Source organism: Prionailurus viverrinus, chromosome B2 (genome assembly GCF_022837055.1).
Source record: "Prionailurus viverrinus isolate Anna chromosome B2, UM_Priviv_1.0, whole genome shotgun sequence".
Taxonomy (NCBI): Eukaryota; Metazoa; Chordata; class Mammalia; order Carnivora; family Felidae; genus Prionailurus; species Prionailurus viverrinus.
In genome coordinates this window covers 114,875,260-114,886,136 of record NC_062565.1, presented here as the reverse complement: position 1 = coordinate 114,886,136, position 10,877 = coordinate 114,875,260, and positions in this window count along the sequence as shown.

The window sequence follows — 10,877 nt, the reverse complement described above, 5'->3', positions numbered from 1 at the left end:
GGCCTATGCCATGTCACTATACTAGCACATTCCTCGCCTCACTCTGTAATTAAGTACAAGTGAAAACCATCAAGTTAATTAAGCTTCATTGTAAGAAGGAGATATCACTTCAGATGGAATTAGTCATCAATAGTTTTGAGGAAGAGGTTAGCCTATAGCTTGGATAAGGTTGGATTTGAGTATGAAAAAAGGTGAGGGGGGGCGTTTAATAGGTTAAAAGTTACAGAGGTGAGAAAGAATGAGGATGGTCAAGTAGAAGTCAACCACACTGGCTAGAACAGAGTGTGTATATTGGGAAGTAATGGAAATCCAGGTTTCCTTTTTTCCACCAGCATTTTATTATAAAACCTTTCCAATGCACAGAAATTGATAGAATTTTACAGTGAACATTTGTATATCACTACCTAAATTTTATAGTTCAGATTTTAGTATATTTGCTTTATCACACATGTGTCTGTCTATATATCCTTTCTACAAGTCGATCCATCTTGTGAATTTATTAATTTATTTCAGAGTAAGTTGCAGACATTAGTATACTTCATCAGTATATCAGTACACCCTTAAACACTTCATCATGTATATCGGTATGTGGATTCAATATTTATTTACTGTTATTTTTTGAAAATAAAATTTATATACAATAAATGCCCCAATCTTAAGTGTACCATTAAATGCATTTGGCAACTGCACATACATTTATAAAACAACCTCTGTCTAAATACAGAGCATTACTATCCCTCTAAACAATTATCTTGTGTCTGTTGTTGGTACGTTTTTCTAACTGCTGTTTTGGAGGCATCCCATGTTCTGATATTTCTTGGCCGTAGATCAGTTTTGCTTTTTCTTTAATTTAGCAAACTATCTTTGAGATTCACTCATTTTGTTGCATCAGTAGTTCCTTTTTATAGCTGGGTAGTGTTCCATTGTATGAATTTACTATAGTTTATTTTTTTGTTTATTGATGAACACTTGGGCTGATCCTAGTTTAGGGCTATTATGAATAAAAGATTCTGTGAATATTCCTGTATTCATTTCTCCTTCCTGAGAAAAATACCTAATAGTGAAATTGCTGGGTCATAAGATAAGTGTGTGTTTAGGTTTATGAAAAATTTACATAGCTCTTCACAATTTCCATTAAAAAGTATGTGAGAGCTCCACTTACTCTATATTCTTTCTAACATGTAATATGACAGGCAGAAACTAAGTGGCAAAAGTAAATACTGTCTGGGTAGTGAAGCAATCAGGCTCTGTGGTTCAAGGTTCCATCTTAAGTAGCTGGAAATCACTGGGGAGTTTGGCCTGGAAGATGTCTGAGAATTGGTATTTGGTAAGATTAACCTGGCAGTAGGGTACAAGATGGATTTTGAAAAGTAAAGAACTATGGATAGACTCTAAGAAGCTTGCAATAACGTAGGCATAATGTAATGATGACTTATACTAAAACCAAGTTAGTGGGCATAGTAAATTAAAAAAAGGCAAAAAACTTTATGAAGTAATTTTAAATATTTGGTGCCTATGGAGGGGTAAGTGAAGAGACAAAAAATATATTGAAGTGAGTGTAGGGAAAATGGATTTACCATGAAAATATATAGGTAAAGGGATAATTTGTTTTGTGGTAATCTGATTATTTGCTATTTGTTCTCACAGACCAGTAAAATAACAATCTTCATTGGGACGTTGAAGGAATAACATTGGAATTAGGTCATCTCCCCATATATTGTGCTATTTTTGAAACTGACTTATTGGACCAACTAGACTAGATGCTCTTTGAGGGCAGGAGGTCCACCTGATTTTTCTTTCTTATTTCTCATAGTATAGTGCTTTGCACACAATAGATCAAAGGAAGTATTGTATAATGCAATGTTTTTCAATTTTGTACATCATAACATTTGCAGAATTTTAAACAAATATGTAGATATTACTGAAATTTATAGATGAGGAGCTCAGATATTTATATTTATAACTTTAAAAGCCCGTTTGGTGATTATGAATCTCAGCCAGGATTGGAACAGTAAAAATAGGAGTTAAATTTTGGTTTAGACAAATTGGTTCACCATTTTGAGTACCCTTTACCTTCTCTGAAAAATGGAAGCCTCTCCACATTATTGTAAAATTAAAATAAAAAAAGCACCTTGCATAGTTTCTAGTGTGTGGTAAACATTTAATAGATATTAATTTGTTTCCCCATCTTTTAACTCCTAAAAATATTGTTATTAATATGTTTTCAACATATATCATACTATTACATTAAAATAATTACATATAGTTGTATTACATGTTATACTATATTGTACATTACACTGTAATACATTAACATATAATACAACAGTGGATATAATAATATAATATGAATAACATACTATTGTTTCTTCTTAGGGCATTTTCCAAAACTTTCTTGAGTCCTAATCTCCATCTCTCTTTTATTCTGCCAATTCCTCTGTCATGCAGTTTCTGAGACTCAGACCACTAAAGTGACCTGTGTCATTATCACTCCTTCTCATTGTCAGCCCTACCTCCTTTCTCCAACTCTGTAGCTCTGTGTCTCTTCACTGAGATTCCTAGCTTCCTGAATATATCTCTTTCGCTCTGTGGGGTTAGATAGCCAGATATAAATGCTGTCACAGCCACATATTAGAGCAGCTCTTAAGTTCCCACCATAAATGCTATTTTCCAAAAATAACAAGAAGCAAACTTAATTTAAAAATATGTAAGCCATTTAAACAATATTTTGAAAAAAATCACATTTTATTAAGGTAGTTTTATATTTTGTTGAATCATAGGCATAACAAAAGTAAAATAACCTACTCCCTGCCTAACATCCCCTGATACATGTAGCAAATAAAAAGAACATCTTATGTATATACAGGTGTTGGCCAAATACTTGTTTTTTAAAAAATTTTTTTACGTTTATTTTTTTATTTTTGAGAGCGAGCAAGCACATGTGTGCACACAGAAGCAGGGGAGGAGCAGAGAGAGAAAGACAGAGCATCTGAAGTGGGATCTATGCTGACAGCAGAGAGCCCAATGTGGGGCTGGAACTCATGAACCGTGAGATCATGACCTGATCTGAAGTCCAATGCTTAACCAACTGAGCCATCCAGGCACTTCAAATAGTTGCTTTATATATGCAGGTAACATGTATTAGGCAGTTACTAGCACCGGATCTTGTGCCACTACTGGTAACAGTTTTAGACTTTACCCTCGAGGAACTTATAGTCTAGTAGGGATGGCCACATATGAACATGTGGACTCTGTGTTCTGCTGTGCTCTTTAATAAATTAAATTTTGATGTCAGGCTAATGTAGTGTATAGCAGTGTTTCCCAAACCTTTATGTGCTTATGAATCTTCTGGAGATCATGTTAAAAATGGTCATTAGGTTGACAGTGTGGTCCAGGATTCTCTGTATCTACCAAGCTTCCAGTTGGCATCCCTCGTGTTGGAGGACTGCTGCCGATTACCTAGCAAGGGTCTAGGATAGTCTGTCAAGCTAACGTTTGAATGCAAGCTCTGACATTCAGCAATTGTCTCATTGTAGACAAATTATTCATTCTCTGTAAAACTACCCATCTAAAATAGAGAAAATAATAGCTACTTCACAAGATTTTGGAAAATATTAATTTCAGTAGCATATAAATCACTTACCGCAGAGCTTATGTGTAGAGACTATAATTGTGAGCTCCCCTGCCCCCTCAGTCTTTAATAGCTTTCCAAGATTCTTCAGAAATATTTAGAAAAAGTATTGGACTTGCAATCAGAATACCTGGGTTCAAATATTAGCTTTGCAATTTATCAGTTATGCAACTTGAGGCAAGTTAAATCACTCTTCAGAACTTCAGTTTTGTTGCTCACAAAAAAGATTAACACTTTAATACAAGGTTGTAGAAAGGAATAAGTGAGCCAAAGAATAAAGTTAATGTATAAATTAAATGTGTAAGATACACTATTTCTTGATAGTTGAAAGATATCTATTTTCCTTTAAAACCTGGCAACATGGACTAGGAAAAATGAAAAGAATTGGGCAAGATTCTAATGAAATGATTCAATGGGGAAATCCAAGGTATTTGATTCTGACAAAATTCCCTGATGTCTTCCTCAACAGCAAATATATTTTGGTCTGAAATAGCTATATGATTTCCTCCATATTTCACTTTGTAGTGTAAAGACAGGCTCAAGATGCAATGAAAGCATTAAACAACTCCAGCCTAATATAAAGTGACAACTTGTTAATTAATACCAATATTGGGAACCATGTTTACAGGCCAAATTTCATAAATAACAAAAACACTGAGTGTACTTTTAATCTAGTTTCACAGCTGTACAGTATTTTAAATAATGTAGATGTAAGTGAAAACTCTAACTTTATATTTTACTTAAATAGAAGAGTCGATTTGATTTAAATCATAGAGCTGTCCCATTAGGAATGTGGAAAATAATTTGATGAATTTATAATTTAAAGGGAATGCAACTGAATATTCACTACTTGTGTATTTATTTTTCAGAACTAGTATGATGGTATTAACTCAAAATGTAACAACGTAAAACCTTGTCTTAGGAAAATTGTTGAATTTGTGTTGGTTTGATAAAAAAATATTTCAAACTATTTTTTATTAATTGTGTATATACATTGTATAAGAAAACTGTGTTTAATTTTGAGTTAAAATTCATGTTTATGAGCTGCTGTAATGCACTATTTTATAATGCATTAGTATTTAGAACTTCACAGTGAACACATAACATACAGATTTTGCTCTACAATGACATTTGGCGATCTCTTTGAGAAATTACCTTACCATATTGTGTTCTGCCTTTGCCCTGGTATGCCTGGAGCAGGTGCTGTTAATCTAAATTCTTTGGAAGGGAAAACTGTCCTTATTGATTACATGTGGCTAAAAATGTGATCTGGCAAGCTTTGTCATTCAAGGGGTGCCTGTCTCCACCCTAATCTGTGTCTTGATTATGTGGTTCTCTTCCCAGCAGCTCCCTTCCTTGGCTGGTCTGCTTCACACTGCACAGATGTTTCTCCTATTGCTGCTACATGGTGATTTTTCAAGCAGCTTCATAGACAGATATTTCCAGATGTGTCCCCCCACTTCTCTGGATAGACCTTTTTCTCCTTACAAAGAGCAGATTGCACTGCTGCTCAGGCTTTTGATCTATTGACTACAGAAAAAACAAACAGCACTCCATTGATGTTGTGTTTTGGGGGACTTTGGCAATAGCACACACAATAAGTGTCCTCTTCACTCTTTGAAACACTACTGGCAGATGTTTTCTATGGACTTCTCCACCCAACAGTTTTTAGTCTCACACCAGCTCCTCCTTCCAGGGGGAGAATGGATTAATGTGGTTCAGTCTGTTGTCCATTTTTAATTATTTTAATGCTATCTTTACCTGCACTTTGAGGTTAACAGCCAAATGTAGTTCTTACCAAGTAAGGACCTAGTTGATATGTCAATAATAAGGTAAGTAGTTTTAGGAAGTGTGTACTTAACTGACAAGAGAAATTTCAATTTCAGTTACTTACTTAACCCTTTTATTTACTCATATTTAGAGGGAAATTTTTATTTGAGATTGTCTTAGTGCATGAATATTTGTTTCTACATTCCTCTACCTTTCTCTCCACTCATCCATTCATGCATGACTATTCAGTACCTGATAATTGAAGACCTGACAGGTAACAGACATTGGGGATTCAGAGACAGAAGAGACAGAGTCCTTGAGCTCAGGAAGCTCATGCCCCAATTGTGGAGATCAACATGAGAAATGTAATACATATTGTTTGGGGGCAGTCTATATGGAGTTCTGAAAGGATGAAAGGAAGGTAGATGAGGCACATAAAGATACTTTATACACCTTTAAGACTTCAACCAAATTTAGGACAAAGAATGAACTGTTGGTGATTCAGAAGGGCTGTTCTGTGTCGTACAAACAATAGACATTTTACAAAACAATTGTAGGCAATGGCCTGTTTTCATTAACACTTTGAAATAGAGAGTTATGAAACACTGAGGAACAGAATGTTTTACAGAGATAATAAAAATAAAATAGGTTATTATCCAATTATCCACAGAGATTGTCCGATTCTAAATATTAGGTTAGCAGAAACACTACCTTCCTGTTGCAAAATTCATGAAACATTATCAGGTAATAAAATAAATAGAACAGGGGCATTTGGGTGGCTTAGCCAGTTAAGCATCTGTCTTTTGACTTCAGCTCAAGTCATGAGCTGGTGGCTTGTGAGATCGAGCCCCATGTCTGGCTTGCGGAGCCTGCTTGGGTTTCTCTCCCTCTCTCTCTATCTCTCTCCTGCTCATGCTCTCTTTCTCTCTCCCTCTCTCTCTCTTTCTCAAAATAAGTAAATAAACTTTTAAAATAAAAAAAATAAATAGGACATGAATATAAAGTAAAATCTTTGGAAGAAGATGGCCCTCTACTTCTCAAGGAAATTATACTGCTTTTTTTTTGTCTGTATGAGATATTTTATAAATGTGTAAATGTACACTTACAAAAGAGCAGTTTTTTTTCAATATATGAAGTTTATTGTCAAATTGGTTTCCATACAACACCCAGTGCTCATCCCAAAAGGTGCCCTCCTCAATACCCATCACCCACCCTCCCCTCCCTCCCACCCCCCATCAACCCTCAGTTTGTTCTCAGATTTTAAGAATCTCTTATGCTTTGGCTCTCTTCCACTCTAACCTCTTTTTTTTTCCTTCCCCTCCCCCATGGTCTTCTGCTAAGTTTCTCAGGATCCACATAAGAGTGAACACATATGGTATCTGTCTTTCTCTGTATGACTTATTTCACTTAGCATCACACTCTCCAGTACCATCCATGTTGCTACAAAGGGCCATATTTCATTCTTTCTCATTGCCACGTAGTACTCCTTTGTGTATATAAACCACAATTTCTTTATCCATTCATCAGTTGATGGACATTTAGGCTCTTTCCATAATTTGGCTATTGTTGAGAGTGCTGCTATAAACATTGGGATACAAGTGCCCCTATGCATCAGTACTCCTGTATCCCTTGGGTAAATTCCTAGCAGTGTTATTGCTGGGTCATAGGGTAGGTCTATTTTTAATTTTCAAAAGAGCAGTTTTAATTTCAATTATAGTTGACCCTTGAGCAGCATAGGTTACAACTGCAATGACCCACTTATACGTGGATTTTTTACAGCACAGTACTGTAAATATATTTTCTCTTCCTTATGATTTTCTTCATAAAATTTTCTTTTCTCTGGCTTACTTTATTGTAAGAATACAGTGATTAATATATATGTGTTAATTGATTGTGTTATCAGTAAAGCTTCCAGTCAACAATAGCTATTAGTAGTTAAGTTTGGGGAGAGTCAAAAAGTTATACATGAATTTTTGACTCTGTAGGGGTTTGGCACTCCTAATTCCCACATTGTTTACGGGTCATATGTACTGACTTAGCTATTTTGTTTTATCTTATAAACTTCTTAATTATTTGTTTGAGATATTTTGATAAAATAAAGCTATGCCAATAAAATTCTGGCAGATCACTTCCTATGATGAGAATTGACAATATTATATTTAAATGAAGAAAAAGAATAGATTCAGCAAAATGGTAAGATCTAGTAATGTGAACAGGTAAAAATTTGAACTTTGAACTTGGTTTTTTAATCTGATCTCCAAATGAATTTAGTACTAGAAGATACTACTAGAAGTACTAGAAGCAGGCAATTAATGGGAAGTCCAAGAAGGAAAAGTTTTGTTGGGTGTTTAGAAGGAATTGAAACGGTCTTAAAATTATGACAGTCATCTCTGAGGCTACCCCACAGGCTTTACTGTGAGTCTGAGTTCAGACAAAATTTTAGAACAGCAAGTAAAGATGTGGGGCTTTGACTAAAGGTAGAACAAAATTTAACAACTGAACATTATTTAGGACATAAGCCAAACTACTGTAACAAAGACACACTGACAACACTGGCCAAAAGAAGTAGTTTATTTATCTTACACATAAAAGATGAAATGTGGATGGGTGATTGGTTGAACTAGTGGGTGAGGTCTCCCTTCTTAGACTTGTATGCTCATGACTTCCAGCAAGCTGCCCCTGGCAGCTCTTCAAATTGTCCCTATCTAGGAAAAGTCTATGTAGGATTTTATCTTCAAGATTACTCAAAAATTGCACATGTTATTTCCACTGAAAACCTACTGGCACATAATTGACTATAAGGACACGACTAATTGCAAAGGAGATTGGAAATTAAGGCTATAGCAGAGCATAAATATTTGCTGCTTACATGATATGACTTCTAGTATAAAACGAATGATGGAGATCAAGAATGCTGGGAGACAGTCTTTGCCACAAAATAGTTAATATGCTTGTTATTAGAACTGAAAGAAATGGCTAAGAGTGAAAATAAAGTTTTCATCAAAGACTAATATAGCAATATTTTTATTTTATTATTTATTTATTATTTTTTAATATGAAATTTATTGTCAAATTGGATTCCATACAACACCCAGTGCTCATCCCAACAGGTGCCCTCCTCAATGCCCATCACCCACTTTCCCCTCCCTCCCACCTCCCAATATAGGAGTATTTTTAAAGGTTTCTTTTAACCTTATGACTCTTGTGGTATGATTTTATTTCCTTTCTTTGTTCCCTTTAGATAGTAAAAAAGTATGAAATAAAACGTAAGGCAGGTTTTATGTCACCTGAGTTTCTGCTGAGTGGGTATTAAGTCAAAGAGGAGAGGGAATTTTTGTTGAGTGCCTACTGTGTTAGGCTGTGTTATTGTTCCTCAATATTTTTTCTTCATTGGAGAAACATTAGATTTTCCTGAATAATTGCAGTTAGGCCTTACCAAATGATTTGTATTGGCTAATAAAAAATGAGTTATAATGTTCTCTGTAACTTCCAGGCTGAAGCTTTATGAGGCTGTTCTCCTATAGTGTATTCTCTTTCCCCCTTGCCATTGTGACTGAAAATGCTATAGATAGGAATTACTTTCCCAGCTTGGGTTCTAGAGTGAGAAGGATGACTGCAAGCTACAATGGATATGTAACAAGCACAAGAAATAAATCTTTGGTGTTTTAACCTACTGAGATTGTGGTTGCTTTACAACATTACTTAGCTCGTCCTGATTCAGCTGATTGGAAAGACAGGCAGACTACCCAAATCCCTGAGCACTGAGGGTAACAAATGGGTAAACAGGGATTTGATTGAGGAGAAGAAAAATACTTCCTCAAGTTTAACCATCAGAAAACTTTTATTCCATTCTTGCTTTTCTTCTCCAATCAGAAGTCTTTTTGGTTATGAAACATCAGATTTGAATAACCCAATATTTAATACCTGGAACCACCTCCTTAAACATGAACTCTATATTTTGTAATATCTGAAACCATTCCCTTTAACAAAAAATATACATCTTGCCTCTTACTGTTCTATTAATGCTATTTTTTCTACATGAAATTCTTTTCTATTTCCTTGGTACCCACTCTCCATTCTCAACCAACAGAAATTATACCCACTCCCTTCTAGGTCCAATTCAATATCTGTTCCCATCAGAGATAGTTCACAAATCTTATCGACTAGTTATGACATCCTACTTATCTAAATTCAACTTTATTTAGTCCTTTTGTTGTTTGTTGGGTTTCCCTGGTATAAAAGCCTGAGGCTAAAGAACTAATGTTTTATTGGGAGGTGAAATTCCATGTCAACAAAATGAGGGGAAATGAGCCTGAGATAAGGAAGGATGGGAAATGAGTCTAAGGTAATATGTTACTAGCTGCCTCCTGCTTTAAAGAGGTACCTGGTTGCTTGGTAAGTGAAGCATCTCCAGAAAATCCTTATTGGACACTATGCCTTGTAATGGGAGAAAGGAAGAGTGAGATAGCTTTTAGCTCTACCTCTCTCCCATCTCCTGTCTCTTGTTAGTTGAAGTTTGCTCCATTGGAAATTGACTCCCCTACATTTACAAACCATGCCACCTGGCCTTTGAGGACAATGTGGCAAATGCTGACCTCATGCCCTTCAGTGTGGCCATTCATCTAAATCTGATAAACATGCATAAAACATTTGTAAATATTATATATATTGGGCTTTAAGCAAAATCCTACCAAGTTCAAAAGGCTGAAATAATTTACACTATGTTCTATAGCTCAAAGTATGTGTATACCATAAAATATTTTCCTTAATTGTTATAGTTCTAGGTTATTTTCTTATTTCATACAAGCAATTTTTGCTGAATATCCTTGTACATCTCAATTATCTTGTAGTTTTCAGCTCACCTGTATCGCTTTAATGTAAGACTATTAAAACCAATAAGAATGCTTAATATATATTTTATTATACTACAATACTATTTGTATAGTATTTATATAGTATATATAATATATAATATTGATAGTATTATATATTATGTTGAGATTTCTATGGCTTGCATTTTATTACACTGTAGTGTAATATATGTTTATATTATCTGTATGTAGTATCTATGGCATGTATAGGTAATATATCTTAGGTGTATACATAAATGGTATATATAAAATGATGTTATTCTATTGAGATTTCTGATGTCAATTGGCTATTATGAATAATGATATTATGAACATTCATGCAGAAGTTTTTGTATGAACATAAGTATGCAGGTTTCTTGACAAGAATTCTGGGACCAGAGTTGCTAGATCATGTGGTAATTCTACACTTAACTTTTTAAAGAAATGCTCAATTGTTTTCCATAGAGCTGCAATATTTTACATTTCTACCAGCAGCATATGAGAGTTCCAGTTTCTCCACAGTCTCACCAAGACTTCTTATATTTCCTTCCTTTCTTCCTTTTGCCTTCCCTGCCTGCCTGTGTGCCTACCTTCTTACCTTCCTTCCTCCCTTCCTTCCTAGTAGG